This window comes from Oncorhynchus kisutch, linkage group LG14 (assembly GCF_002021735.2).
Source record: "Oncorhynchus kisutch isolate 150728-3 linkage group LG14, Okis_V2, whole genome shotgun sequence".
Taxonomy (NCBI): domain Eukaryota; kingdom Metazoa; phylum Chordata; class Actinopteri; order Salmoniformes; family Salmonidae; genus Oncorhynchus; species Oncorhynchus kisutch.
Window position 1 is genome coordinate 17,306,804 of NC_034187.2, and position 15,694 is coordinate 17,322,497.

At 44.5% G+C, this 15,694-nt stretch overlaps 1 protein-coding gene across 1 annotated transcript in view; it reads right to left on the minus strand.

The window, feature by feature from the left end:
* Positions 1-15,694, minus strand: part of LOC109904582 (neuronal PAS domain-containing protein 3) — a 332,747-nt gene that overhangs the window by 246,214 nt on the left and 70,839 nt on the right. The gene's annotated exons all lie outside the window — the stretch shown is intronic.

A 15,694-nucleotide genomic window follows, 5' to 3' on the forward strand; every position in this document is an offset into this window, starting at 1 on the left:
GCCTGTAGAACATAAATACACTGAACAATATAAACGCAACATGCAACAATTTCAAAAATTTATTTAAGGAAATTGGTTAATTGAAATTCATTCATTAGGCCATAATCTATGGATTTCACAAGACTGGGAATACAGATATGCATTTGTTGGTCACAGATACCTTGGAAAAAAAGCTAGGTCCTGTCACGCCCTGACCTGAGATATCTCTGTTTCCTTTATATTTTGGTTAGGTCAGGGTGTGACTAGGGTGGGTACGCTAGTTTTTGTATTGTCTAGGTTTTTTTGTATGTCTATGGTGGCCTGATATGGTTCCTAATCAGGGGCAGCTGTTTATCATTGTCTCTGATTGGGGATCATATTTAGGTAGCCATTTCCCTTTGGTGTTTGTAGGATCTTGTCTATGTGTAGTTGCCTGTCAGCACTCATTTGTATAGCTTCACGTTTAGTTTTGTTATTTTGTTTGTTCAGTATTTCATTCTTTAAATAAATAAGAATGTACGCATACCACGCTACGCCTTGGTCCGATCCTTATAATGAATGTGACAGGTCCGTGGATCAGTGAACAAGTCAGGAACTGGTGTGACCACCATTTGCCTCATGCAGCATGACATATCTCATTCACATAGAGTTGATCAGGCTGTTGATTGTGGCCTGTAGAATGTTGTCCCACTCCTTTTCAATGGTTGTGTGAAGTTGTTGGGTATTGGTGGGAACAAGCTGTCATACATGTCGATTCAGAGCATTACAAACATGCTCAATGGGTTGCATGCCTGGTGAGTATGCAGGCCATGGGAGAACTGGGAAATGTTCAGCTTCCAGGACTTGTGTACAGATCCTTGCAACATGGGGCCCTGCATTATCATGCTGAAACAGTGATGGTGGCAGATGAATGGTACGACAATGGATATCAGGATCACATTATCTCTGTGCATTCAAATTGCCATTTACAAAATGCAATTGTGTTCATTGTCCGTAACTTATGCCTGCTCACACCACAACCCCACCGCCACCATGGTGCACTCTGTTCACAACGTTGACATCAGTAAACCACTTGCCTACTTGAAATATCTGTAGCATTATGTTGTGTGAAAAAACTGCACATTTTAGAGTGGCCTTTAATTGTCCCAAGCACAAGATGCACCTGTGTAATGATCATGCTGTTTAATCATCTTCTTGATATACTCTATGGTGACCCGTCACTCAGGGCAGGTGGGGCAGAACTCCACCTGTTTTGAGACCCACATTTTTTGCACAAAAATATATTTATAAAAAAAAATTGGGGGGGGCTTGCATGTTATTTTGACATTAATACGTGTCACATATCAGTTTGCAAACAATGTAAAAAATATATAATTGAGTTAATAAAGCCGCATACAACCATGGTCTTTTTGTTTTCTTGAGTAAGGCAGCTCCAAAATGCAGGTGTTTCAGCCTACAGTAGCTCAGCGCTTTCTGTGGTGGTGGGGCGGGCCAGCAGAAAATAGGAGCATTGCGCTGTGATTGGCTCAGTATTCTGTCACTCGTTGGGACCTTGCGCAATCGCCTAGCTTCAGTCCTTTAGTAACGGTAGACATCCAAAATGTCAGCCCTTTGGGTCCTACCATAGAGTTATATTACAATTGCCTTTCCAAGAAGGCTCACGGTCATTGGCCACAGAAATGACGTCAAATCATGTTATATGTACAGTAGCTTTGATTGGACTGATCATGTGAACATCATACTTTCACAATCCTAGCTAGCAGTCATCATCGTGAATCAAGTCTGCTGGCAAATTATTTTTAATTCTTGTCATATGAAGAGAAATAATGGAGAGAAAATATAGATAAAATGTATCGGTGCTCATCGGCCATTCGACATAAACATTACACAACAAGTTGGAAATAGCAAATTCAACAATGAGATGTTTGGGAAGAATCCCATATCCGCAACTGGGTAGTCAGACTTGGAAAATACATTTTGAATGGTCATCCAATTGTAAATCTTTTTCTTTGATGACAAAATTTTCCAACAAAGGATTTAACAAGGTGAGTCCAAAAATGTCTTATACTTATGCTGCTGCAAAAATGATGTAATATGCCAGGGAGGTATGGTCTGCCATATCAGCTATGTTTTAAAAAAAGGCAGTAAACAAGGCTGAATGAACTGTTTCGCTGCCGGACAAGGCTCCACTGATAGCCAGGTGTAGTGGTGGTGCTGAAAAGAAAGCTCTGCTGTTGGGACAGATTTGTTGGCCCTAAAAGTCATCGTTATAGTACAATTAATGCATTGTTTAGTGTTGTGTAGTTGCTTTGCTGGCATGCGTCTTAACATTCTTTGGGGGGGGTTTGCCCCACCAAGATTTACATGCTAAAATCGCCAGTGGATATGCCACAAGTGTCAGGTGGATGCATTGTCTTGGCAAATGAGAAATGCTCACTAACAGAGATGTAAACACATTTGTGCACAACATTTGATAGAAATAAGATTTTTGTACATATGGAACATTTCTGGGATCTTTTATTTAAACTCATGAAATATGGGACCAACACTTTATATACAACAGTTTATATTTTTGTTCAGTGTAATTTACAAACTAAAATGCCTGGATGATTAGGAGGGGAATGAAAGAGACTGATACATCGAAGAAGATGTGAGTAGGCTGGGCGAGAGGAGAGAGCCAACAGACAGTCCACTTTAGAAAGTGTCCACAGAAGTGATTTAACAAGTTTAATGTGTGCATTAATGTGGGACGATTACTGGTCCTAAGCTCCAGTGATGATATTTGTTTGACTGGCAAAATACTGCTCTTTAGAGTGCATCAATGGTAAAATAGCAGAGAAAATACTATTACAACTTGTTGCTGGTAAATTGGAACCAAACGTTGTCTGTATTTCAATGATTAGTTACCCCAAGAAATAAAGAGATTTTGTACAGGCTCAATCACAGAGAGAGAGATGAAAAACAGGCTTATTACGCCCTAAGAAACCCAAAGCCGTACTTTTGCTTTTATATTCAGCCATTTTCAAGAAACTGTCATACAATGCTAGACCTCATGTGGCTGGAGTGTGTCAGCAGTTCCTGCAAGAGGAAGGCATTGATGCTATGGACTGGCCCGCCCTTTCCCCAGACCTGAATCCAATTGAGCACATCTGGGACATCATGTCTCGCTCCATCCACCACAGACTGCACCACAGACTGTCCAGGAGTTGGCGGATGCTTTAGTCCAGGTCTGGGAGGAGATCCCTCATGAGACCATCCGCCACCTCATCAGGAGTATGCCCAGGCGTTGTAGGGAGGTCATACAGGCACGTGGAGGCCACACACACTACTGAGCCTCATTTTGACTTGTTTTAAGGACATTACATCAAAGTTGGATCAGCCTGTAGTGTGGTTTTCCACTTTAATTTGGAGTGTGACTCCAAATCCAGACCTCCGTGCGTAATTTTTGTGTGATTTTGTTGTCAGCACATTCAACTATGTAAAGAAAAAAGTATTTAATAAGAATATTTCATTCATTCAGATCTAGGATGTGTTATTTTAGTGTTCCCTTTATTTTTTTGAGCAGTGTATATATGTGTACCAGTCAAAAGTTTGGACACACCTACTTATTCAAAGTTTCTTCTTAATTTTTACTACAATCTACATTGTAGAATAATAGTTAAGACATCAACCCTATGAAATAACACATGGAATCATGTTGTCATCCAAAAAGTTGTCACCCAAAAAGTAGCCACCCTTTGGGGTGACACTGATGACAAGGGATGACACTGGAGAGGAGAAGCAAGTACGGGGAGTCAAACATTTTATTGGGAAAGGACATAGAACGAGACAGGACAGCGTCAACACACGGGTAACACTTACGAATTACAATCAATGCAGCAGCGGGAACAGAGCAGGGGAACTGACATATAGGGGAGGTAATAAACAGGGTGAGTCCAGGAACAGACCTGGGGAACTGACATATAGGGGAGGTAATAAACAGGGTGAGTCCAGGAACAGAGCAGGGGAACTGACATATAGGGGAGGTAATAAACAGGGTGAGTCCAGGAACAGACCTGGGGAACTGACAAATATAGGGGAGGTAATAAACAGGGTGAGTCCAGGAACAGACCTGGGGAACTGACAAATATAGGGGAGGTAATAAACAGGGTGAGTCCAGGAACAGAGCAGGGGAACTGACATATAGGGGAGGTAATAAACAGGGTGAGTCCAGGAACAGACCTGGGGAACTGACAAATATAGGGGAGGTAATAAACAGGGTGAGTCCAGGAACAGAGCAGGGGAACTGACATATAGGGGAGGTAATAAACAGGGTGAGTCCAGGAACAGAGCAGGGGAACTGACATATAGGGGAGGTAATAAACAGGGTGAGTCCAGGAACAGAGCAGGGGAACTGACATATAGGGGAGGTAATAAACAGGGTGAGTCCAGGAACAGACCTGGGGAACTGACAAATATAGGGGAGGTAATAAACAGGGTGAGTCCAGGAACAGAGCAGGGGAACTGACAAATATAGGGGAGGTAATAAACAGGTGATTGGGTGAGTCCAGGTGAGTCCAATATTGCTGATGCGTGTGACGAGGGAAGGCAGGTGTGCGTAAATGATGGTGTCAGGAGTGTGTAATGCAGGGCAGCCTGGCGCTTGGGAGCAGGAGTGACAACCTTGATGACAGCTTTGCACACTTTTGGCATTCTCTCAACTAGCTTCATAAGGAATGCTTTTCCAACTGTCTTGAAGGAGTTCCCACATATGCTGAGCCCTTTTTGGCTGCTCTTCCTTCACTCTGCGGTCCAACTCATCAATATATATGTATATACTGTAATTCTGCAGCCATAGTGCATCCTTTGTCCCATGCAAACCCTGCATGATATCAAAATGTATGTATGTCTTTGTGAATGGCATCATTTCACTTTTGCCACGACTTTATGACACAGACTAAGGGGATTTTTTATCTGCACCAAAACTAGACTGAGAGGGTTGCATTACACTGAGAGCCTACAGAAAGCTGTGTAACATCCAAAGCCATGAAAATTCCAGCAGACCAGTCGGCTAGGCTACAGACAAAAAAACAACAAACCACTCGTTGACAGAGCTTAATTAAGGGATCTGCATAATTTGAAAATGCCATAGCACCCAAAACAATTATAATACAAAAAGTTGAAAATCAAACTGCTGCCTTGATGTTGATAGCATTTAATGGCATCAGCTCCTTTACAGCGTTAGAGAGTGTGTTTCTGGCATATCGTTGCCATGACGCAGAGAGGAGATGCAGAAATGAACACTGTTGCATTAAACCAAATCAGAGGAAAAAGGAGGGGTTGATATTCTAGTTGTGACGATTAGACTGCTGTTCTCTCAGTTCTCTCAGTCTGCTAAGAGGCATCTCCTTCACAGATGAAACCTTAAAACAAGTCGTCGGAGAAGAAAATAAATGTGTTATTAATCAGGAGAACATGCTCCTCCTGACCTCAGCTAAACAATGGGGATCAACACCTATAAATAGAGGGTTTAGAAGACTTCTCCAGACGCTCACATCTTTCTTCTTCATCGGTAATTGGCTTGGTGTGTTCTTCTGAGAGTACAAAGTGGTACAGGACTACACAGTATGTGTATCCTAAATGGCACACTATCCCCTATATAGTCCACTACTTTTGACCAGGGCCCATAGGGTTTAGGTTAACTGTATGCCACTATAGCATGTAGGGAATAGGGTGCCATTTGGGAAATGCACAACGATATTATTGGCATCGTCCGTTTAGCCTCGTCTAATGTCACAGAATACATATACATATCTAACCATAAATCTAGGTTGTTGAAGTCTGGAAGAAAGTACAGTAAGTTTTTTTCTTCTTTTCTCTTCCAAGGTTTAATTTGAGTTGGACTATTTTAGTCATCAAAACGTTGCTTACAAATTTAGGCGGAGAATTCAAAGCAGCGAACACTCAGCATCAACATGCTAGTTACTTGTGGCGAAGGATGCGGCTTCCTCAACTGTCTACCTGTTCATCCATCCCCCCACTGTGGTCTTTCAGAAGGGCTACTGGTACTCACTCCTCCCTGCCTGACTCACACCAACATGTCCCTGGGTGATGCTCTCTCCTCTCCTCTCCTCTCCCTGCCTGACTCACACCAACATGTCCCTGGGTGATGCTCTCTCCTCTCCTCTCCCTGCCTGACTCACACCAACATGTCCCTGGGTGATGCTCTCTCCTCTCCTCTCCCTGCCTGACTCACACTAACATGTCCCTGGGTGATGCTCTCTCCTCTCCCTGCCTGATTTACACCAACATGTCCCTGGGTGATGCTCTCTCCTCTCCTCTCCCTGCCTGACTCACACCAACATGTCCCTGGGTGATGCTCTCTCCTCTCCTCTCCCTGCCCGACTCACACTGACATGTCCCTGGGTGATGCTCTCTCCTCTCCTCTCCCTGCCTGACTCACACCAACATGTGATGCTCTCTCCTCTCCCTGCCTGACTCACACCAACATGTCCCTGGATGATGCTCTCTCCTCTCATCTCCCTGCCTGACTCACACCAACATGTCCCTGGGTGATGCTCTCTCCTCTCCTCTCCTTGCCTGACTCACACCAACATGTCCCTGGATGATGCTCTCTCCTGTCCTCTCCCTGCCTGACTCACACCAACATGTCCCTGGGTGATGCTCTCTCCTCTCCCTGCCTGACTCACACCAACATGTCCCTGGGTGATGCTGTCTCCTCTCCTTTCCTCTCCCTGCCTGACTCCAACACATCCCTGGTTGACAATGACAATAATGCTGCCATGTCATGGCTATGCTGGCGAGGCCACTCCGAGTCCATTGCCCTATATAGTGCACTACTTTTGACAAGACCCATAGGGAATGTAAGGAATAGGGTGCCATTTAGGATGCACACCCAATGTGCTTGGCCTCCGCCACCGACCTTGTTATCACTACTCATTGGAGGGCAGGTGCAGTCAATTCACCTTTGTCCTCTTTCTTAATCTGCACGGGTCAAATAATATCAACACCACAACATTTTAGCGAGGCAAAGAAAGAGAGAGAGCGAGAAAGAGAGAGAGAGCGAGAGAGAGAAAATGCTTTCAGAGAGGGCTGTTATCAGAGAGGGACTTATTATAGATATTAATAAATGAAGCTGGTAACTGAAAACTGTTAGTCATGCTTTGAGATGGCAATACCTAAATGCTTCATGCATGAATTGTCTGGTTTTTCAGACCCCTGCCAATGTATTTTCTATCTCCACCTGCATCCCCCACCAACTCCCCCCGGTGAATGCTCTTTAAATTGTAGAAATCCATTGGTTTCAATATGAGGGTCTTTGAGACAGCAAGCAAACAGTGTTTAAACCCTGGCTATTGAGGTGCAGAAAATGGTGCGATTAAACACACACACACACACACACACACACACACACACACACACACACACACACACACACACACACACACACACACACACACACACACACACACACACACACAGTGGGTCAAAAAAAGTATTTAGTCAGCCACCAATTGTGCAAGTTCTCCTACTTAAAAAGATGAGAGAGGCCTGTAATTTTCATCATAGGTACACTTCAACTATGACAGACAAAATGAGGAGAAAAAAAATCCAGAAAAACACATTTGTAGGATTTTTTATGAATTTATTTGTAAATTATGGTGGAAAATAAGTATTTGGTCACCTACAAACAAGCAAGATTTCTGGCTCTCACAGACCTGTAACTTCTTCTTTAAGAGGCTCCTCTGTCCTCCACTCGTTACCTGTATTAATGGCACCTGTTTGAACTTGTTATCAGTATAAAAGACACCTGTCCACAACCTCAAACAGTCACACTCCAAACTCCACTATAGCCTAACTAAATACTTTTTTCCCCCACTGTATATACATACTGTACATATTTCTCTACTCCCTCTCTGTTGTGTCCCCACCCCTCTTTCTCTGCCCCCCCCCTATCTCCTTCTCTCTTTTCACCCATCCATTAATGTAGTGGTGCATCAGTCAATGCTGGAGTTGATCAAATCAAATCAAATCAAATGTATTTATATAGCCCTTCGTACATCAGCTGATATCTCAAAGTGCTGTACAGAAACCCAGCCTAAAACCCCAAACAGCAAGCAATGCAGGTGTAGAAGCACGTTGATCTTTATCAGAGAGATAAATCAATAGTAACGGTGGTGAGAGAGAGCAGCCAACATGATTTAGTTGATATCCATTAAAGGTGGAGTGACGGACTGACTGGACCAGGGAGAAATTGGCACTGTAATGTTTTAAAATAAACAATATCACAGAATAATTTTGGACATTTTGATTCATGCCAAGGGTTGAAAAGCTACCAACACAACTTGGTTAAATTATTAAAGGTATTACTGCTGCCTTAGTCAAGCCAATTACATTTGATTGGATACTTTCTTTGTTCAACAAGCCCTTTTCAAGTGTTTTTAATGTACTGTCAAAGCAAGTCTAATAGACTATTTTTCACGACTGTTATTGTCCTTGGGAAAAGGACCTTGGCTACTAGCCTTGTCCGAACCATCCGGCTCTCACCAGCTTCCATTCTATTTCGCTACACAGATAGTGAGATCAGAAGGCTACTTGGCTACAGTAGAGAGTTGAGACCTTCATGGCAGGGCGATGTGAGAAGGCCATCTGAAGGCAGTGCTCTGCTCTTCTCTGGCCTCTATAGTGTAAACCCACAGTGATTTGTACTACTTTGTGTGGGTATTAGCTGCAGCTGACTAAAGAGCCAGTCACAACACTAGAAGAAAGCCTTTCCATATTCATTCCAACTGTCCCTCTGATTTATTTCTCCATTAATGGACCATTTGCAGAAGAGCAAATTACTGAGCCCATCGACGCAGGGTGTAGTGCCTGGCTACATGAGCAAATAATGCAGTTACAGTAGGCTATGCATTGGAATAAAAATACATTCAAGGCTTGATTATTTTACAAGAGTCTCCAATTTTTAAATAAATAAAAACAAAATATACAGTAATCACATTGTGTAAAATACAAGTCACAAAAAATGTACAAATACGCATATTATAAATACACACATTACACACACGTGTTACACACACACACACACACACACACACACACACACATATATACAGTTTAAGTCAGAAGTTTACATACACTTAGGTTGTAGTCATTAAAACTCGTTTTTCAACCACTACACAAATGTCTTGTTAACAAACTATTGTTTTGGCAAGTCAGTTAGGACGTGTTCTGTCTCCTAGAGATTAATGTACTTTGGTGCGAAAAGTGCAAATCAATCCGAGAACAACAGCAAAGGACCTTGTGAAGATGCTGCAGGAAATAGGTGCAAAAGTATCTATATCCACAGTAAAACTAGTCCTATATCGACATAACCTGAAAGGCTGCTCAGCAAGGAAGAAGCAACTGCTCCAAAACCGCCATAAAATGCCAGACCAGGGTTTGCAACTGCACATGGCGACAAGATTGTACTTTTTGGAGAAATGTCCTCTAGTCTGATGAAACAAATATAGAACTGTTTGTCCATCGTTATGTTTGGAGGAAAAAGGGGGAGGCTTGCAAGCCCAAGAACACCATCCCAACCGTCAAGCACGGGGGTGGCAGCATCATGTTGTGGGGGTACTTTGCTGCAGGAGGGACTGGTGCACTTCACAAAATAGAAGGGATCATGAGGTAGGAAAATTATGTGGATATATTGAAGCAACATCTCAAGACATCAGTCAGGAAGTTAAAGCTTGGTCGCAAATGGTTCCTCCAAATGGACAATGACCCCAAGCATACGTCCAAAGTTGTAGCAAAATGGCTTAAGGACAACAAAGTCAAGGTATTGGAGTGGCCATCACAAAAGCCCTGACCTCAATCCTACAGAAAATGTGTGGGCAGAACTGAAAAAGCATGTGCGAGCAAGGAGGCCTACAAACCTGACTCAGTTACTCCAGCTCTGTCAGGAGGAATGGGCCAAAATGCACCCAACTTACTGTGGGAAGCTTGTGGAAGGCTACCCGAAACCTTTGACCCAAGTGAAACAATTTAAAAGCAATGCTACCAAATACTAATTGAGTGTAAGCTAACCACCTACCAACTGGGAATGTGATGAAATAAATCAAATCAGAAATAAATCATTCTCTCTACTATTATTTTGAAATTTCACATTCTTAAAATAAAGTGGTGATCCTAACTGACCTAAGACAGGGAACGTTTACTAGGCTTAAATGTCAGGAATTGTGAAAAACTGAGTTTAAATGTATTGGGCTAAGGTGGGCTAAACTTCCGACTTCAACTGTACATATGCAGACAGACAGACAGGCAGACAGGCACACACAAGTGCAGTCTCATACTGCTAGTAAGCTACTGGCAACCTCTGCGTTGTGGTCTCCATTGATGAATGGATAGTTCACAGAAGCAAACAGAGACTCTTCATTAAGAGAAAACATCCAAACATCTTAGTGATTTCATGTCCCAGTAAAAAAATCATGTAAAAGTCATGTTTTATTTAGAAAATGACTCATATTCAGCCACAGTGTTTTGTCTTCTCCTCATGTTCCATTTCATTGTAATCCGTTCTGGAATATAAACAAAGTGACTACACTCATTTCCATTAAACCACATTGTTCAACAACAACGCTTCCCGGAGCTGTTTGTGCCCACAAAAAAAGTGTATAAGTAATTGTTTCCATGGCAATTACTTTATTTGGTTGTGCATACTAAAATAAATAAAGAAAATAACACAAACATGCCCACCAGCCTTTCCAATGTAGCCAAAAGCAATTTCCTATTCTTAATGTAGTTATGCAAAGCCTATGGGCATCATCAGCATTCAGTAATTACTTTTATAATTACTGCTGTTTTTCTCACTGTCATTCAATTTTTCTTACACTGTGACTGGGGAATAGAACATCTCACACTCACAGCTGGGCAAATTACTATCCATTTATTAAGTGGGAGAAATGTAGGAAGCTGTTTAGCCAATGCAGTACCTCTACTATAATACACTAAGCTTGTGTTAGTAAAGAGCTGCCATTTTTCCAAAAGGTGCATAAACGACACATTTATTCTCTGTGTCCTGAGTGTCCATTGTGATAAAAAAACACCATGACTAAGTCCCAAATGGCACCCTATTCCCTTTATAGTGCACTATTTTTAATTAGGGCCCATAGGACTCTGGTCAAAAGTAGTGCACTATATAGGGAACAGGGTGCCATTTGCGGTGCACATATTAATCCCCTCATTACCAGCCACAGTGCGTGTGGCACAGTGGGCAAGAGGGAAAGTGCACTTTAATCAATGCCCTTTTCAGCACCAATCTTCTTACCCAAAACGACTTCACATGGACGGACTGGGCCACTTAGGGATTACAGTTAGATCGCTCTGCCAGGCGGTCAAAGGCTGCAACCAGATAACGTGTTTAACACCATTTCATATAGTAGTTCATATTACCCTACCTCTTACCCTACCTATTACCCTACCTATTACCCTACCTATTACCATACCTATTACCCTACCTATTACCCTACCTGCCAGGCGGTCAAAGGCTTCAACCAGATAACGTGTTTAACACCATTTCATATAGTAGTTCATATTACCCTACCTATTACCCTACCTATTACCCGACCTATTACCCTACCTATTACCATACCTATTACCCTACCTATGACACTACCCATTACCCTACCTATTACCCTACCTATTACCCTACCTATTACCCTACCTATTACCCTACCCATTACCCTACCCATTACCCTACCTATTACCCTACCTATTACCCTACCTACTACCCTACCTATTACCCTACCTATTACCCTACCTATTACCTTACCTGCAAGGCGGTCAAAGGCTTCAACCAGATAACGTGTTTAACACCATTTCATATAGTAGTTCATATTACCCTACCTATTACCCTACCTATTACCCTACCTATTACCCTACCCATTACCCTACCTATTACCCTACCCATTACCCTACCCATTACCCTACCTATTACCCTACCCATTACCCTACCCATTACCCTACCTATTACCCTACCTATTACCCTACCTATTACCCTACCCATTACCCTACCTACTACCCTACCTATTACCCTACCTATTACCCTACCTATTACCCTACCTATTACCCTACCTGCCAGGCGGTCAAAGGCTTCAACCAGATAACGTGTTTAACACCATTTCATATAGTAGTTCATATTACCCCCTTGGTCAGGTGGGGGGCACATTGGTAATATCCCCCAAGCAGTGACAATGGGAAGCAGTGCATTATTTGCTGGGAAAAGGCTGGTAAGATATCAATGGTGCCGGGAGGGAGGGTAGCATGCAGACACCTCAAGGTCAATGTGAAAAGTCACTGACAAAACGATGTACCTTGGAGCAAGTACATGGGCTTCTGGCACTGATTCCATTCTTTTAATAGTTGCTTTACAGCTGAGGTAAAAAAGAAAAGACCAAGTGACAGGTACAACCCTTACGAGAAGTGCACAGTGATCCATTTTGTATTCATACCAAAAAGAATGCACATCATTTCTCAAGCAAATGAGTTTAATATGTATGAACTGAATGTTTACGTATATATAACCCCTTAACAGTAGAAACGTCATATCCATTTGTTTTTCTTGCATTTCCTGATATAAGCCTTGTCTGTTGTAAAACATCAAAGTGGTAAACATATTGCCACTATGTGAAATATGTTGTAATGGTTGGTCATAACTGAGGAAACAAAAGAAACATCATATCTGAAAGGGCTGGATGGATGAAGTACAGAAATGCCACTGCTGCGTCTCTTCTCTCTATAATTAACACAACTAAGGTTTTGAGTCCCAAATGGCACCTTATTCCCTAGTGCACTACTTTTAACCAGAAGGCCCGAGTCAAAATAGTGCACTACTTTTAACCAAAGGGCCGGGTCAAAATAGTGCACTACATAAGGTGCCATTTGGAACTTAATGTGCTGAGCCCATTCAGGGGACATCAAACAGTACGACACATAGACTAGAGTATGACACATAGACTAGAGTATGACACATATACTAGAGTATGACACATAGACTAGAGGATGACACATAGACTAGAGTATGACACATAGACTAGAGGATGACACAGACTAGAGTACGACACATAGACTAGAGTATGACACATAGATTAGAGTATGACACATAGACTAGAGAGCCTCTCTGGTTGGTCTATGAAGATGATGCTTGACCCCTAATCTAACGTAAGGCTGCCAAACAACACTGTATTCAAGGGAGTTAAATGAGTCAGTTGCATGAATTGAAATTAATTCTGCCATCTTTCAGTGAAGAAATTCTCACCTTTTGTATTCCAATAGTAAATTATGTCCTACAAAAATGCTAAAATTCAGAGAATAAACAGGTAACATTAAATGTACTGTATGCATAGTAAAACATGAATTGTGGACTGTCGTGGTGATGGAAGGAGGTCTCTTTTTTGGAACCACCTGATTCTTGCGTCTGGCATTTTACTGACTCCTCTCTGTTCTGCTCTACTCTGCTCCTCTCTGCTCTTATCTGTTCCTCTCCTCACCTCTCTGCTCTTCTCCTCTCTGTTCCTCTCCTCACCTCTCTGCTTTTCTACTCTCCTCACCTCTCTGCTCTTCTCCTCTCTGCTCCTCCCCTCACCTCTCTGCTTTTCTCCTCACCTCTCTGCTCCTCTCCTCTCTGCTCCTCTCCTCACCTCTCTGCTCCTCTCCTCACCTCTCTGCTTTTCTCCTCTCTGCTCCACTCCTCTCCTCTCTGCTCCACTCCTCTCCTCTCTGCTCCTCTCCTCAGCTCTCTGCATTTCTACTCTCTGCTCTGCTCCTCTCTGCTCCACTCCTCTCTGCTCTTCTCCTCTCTGCTCTTCTCCTCTCTGCTCCTCTCCTCACCTCTCTGCTCTTCTCCTCTCTGCTCCTCTCCTCACCTCTCTGCTCTTCTCCTCTCTGCTCCACTCCTCACCTCTCTGCTCTTCTCCTCTCCTCTCTGCTCCACTCCTCTCCTCTCTGCTCCTCTCCTCTCCTCTCTGCTCCTCTCCTCTCTGCTCCCCTCCTCTCCTCTCTGCTCCTCTCCTCTCCTCTCCTCTCCTCTCCTCTCCTCTCCTCTCCTCTCCTCTCCTCTCCTCTCCTCTCCTCTCCTCTCCTCTCCTCTCCTCTCCTCTCTGCTCCACTCCTCTCCTCTCTGCTCCACTCCTCTCCTCTCTGCTCTTCTCCTCTCTGCTCCACTCCTCTCCTCTCTGCTCCCCTCCTCTCCTCTCTGCTCCCCTCTGCTCCTCTCCTCACCTCTCTGCTCCACTCCTCTCTGTTCATCTCCTCCCTGCTCCTCTCCTTTCTGCCTCTCTGCTCTAATCTTCTCTTCTCTGCTCCACTCCTCTCCTCTCTGCTTCTCTCCTCTCATCACCTCTCTGCTCCTCTCCTCACCTCTCTGCTTTTCTACTCTCTGCTCCACTCCTCTCCTCTCTGCTCCGCTCCTCTCTGCTCTTCTCCTCTCTGCTCCACTCCTCTCTGCTCCCCTCCTCTCCTCTCTGCTCCCCTCCTCTCCTCTCTCCTCTCTGCTCCCCTCCTCTCCTCTCCTCTCTGCTCTACTCCTCTCCTCTCTGCTCCACTCCTCTCCTCTCTGCTCTTCTCCTCTCTGGTCCTCTCCTCTCTGCTCTTCTCCTCTCTGCTCCACTCCTCTCCTCTCTGCTCCCCTCCTCTCCTCTCTGCTCCTCTCCTCACCTCTCTGCTCCACTCCTCTCTGTTCATCTCCTCCCTGCTCCTCTCCTCTCCTTTCTGCCTCTCTGCTCTAATCTTCTCTTCTCTGCTCCACTCCCCACCTCTCTGCTTCTCTCCTCTCCTCACCTCTCTGCTCCTCTCCTCACCTCTCTGCTTTTCTACTCTCTGCTCCACTCCTCTCCTCTCTGTTTCCGCTCCTCTCTGCTCTTCTCCTCTCTGCTCCACTCCTCTCTGCTCCCCTCCTCTCCTCTCTGCTCCTCTCTGCTCCTCTCCTCTCTGCTCCGCTCCTCTCCTCTCTGCTCCTCTCCTCTCTGCTCCCCTCCGCTCCTCTCTGCTCTTCTCCTCTCTGCTCCACTCCTCTGCTCCCCTCCTCTCCTCTCTGCTCCACTCCTCTCCTCTCCTCTCTGCTCTACTCCTCTCCTCTCTGCTCCCCTCTTCTCCTCTCTGCTCCCCTCCTCTCCTCTCTGCTCCCCTCCTCTCCTCTCTGCTCCACTCCTCTCCTCTCTGCTCCTCTCCTCTCTGCTCTTCTCCTCTCTGCTCCTCTAATCTCTGCTCTTCTCCTCTCTGCTCTTCTCCTCTCTGCTCCACTCTTCTCCTCACTGCTCCTCTCCTCACCTCTCTGCTCCTCTCCTCACCTCTCTGCTCTTCTCCTCTCTGCTCCACTCCTCTCCTCTCTGCTCCCCTCCTCTCCTCTCTGCTCCCCTCTGCTCCTCTCCTCACCTCTCTGCTCCACTCCTCTCTGTTCATCTCCTCCCTGCTCCTCTCCTTTCTGCCTCTCTGCTCTAATCTTCTCTTCTCTGCTCCACTCCTCTCCTCTCTGCTTCTCTCCTCTCATCACCTCTCTGCTCCTCTCCTCACCTCTCTGCTTTTCTACTCTCTGCTCCACTCCTCTCCTCTCTGCTCCGCTCCTCTCTGCTCTTCTCCTCTCTGCTCCACTCCTCTCTGCTCCCCTCCTCTCCTCTCTGCTCCCCTCCTCTCCTCTCTCCTCTCTGCTCCCCTCCTCTCCTCTCCTCTCTGCTCT